We start from the raw sequence: 311 nt of genomic DNA, 5'->3' as shown, positions 1-311 counted from the left end.
ACTTTTCTGTATCCCCGCTCATTTGGTATATTTTGTTTCTTAATCACTTACCCACATTGTATCCCATTATTTTATACTTTATTTTTCCTTTGTTTTTCTAATTTTTTTTTTTATTAATATCTCTTCTCCCCCTCTATTATGTGTATCACCATTTATTGTTCACCTAATTTAAATACTTTTTTACTATGTTTACTTTAAAATTATTTTCGTTATTGTGGCATAACTGCCATCCCCACTCCTCCGAATACAAACCGTCACTCTGTCTGACTGCCGTCAAAACAGGTATGCATTCTGTCTCATCATTTGATTTG

The sequence above is a fragment of the Halyomorpha halys genome, unplaced genomic scaffold (genome assembly GCF_000696795.3).
Source record: "Halyomorpha halys isolate HHAL.00 unplaced genomic scaffold, Hhal_1.1 Scaffold55.1, whole genome shotgun sequence".
NCBI classification, from domain to species: domain Eukaryota; kingdom Metazoa; phylum Arthropoda; class Insecta; order Hemiptera; family Pentatomidae; genus Halyomorpha; species Halyomorpha halys.
Note: the sequence above shows the minus strand (reverse complement) of the source record.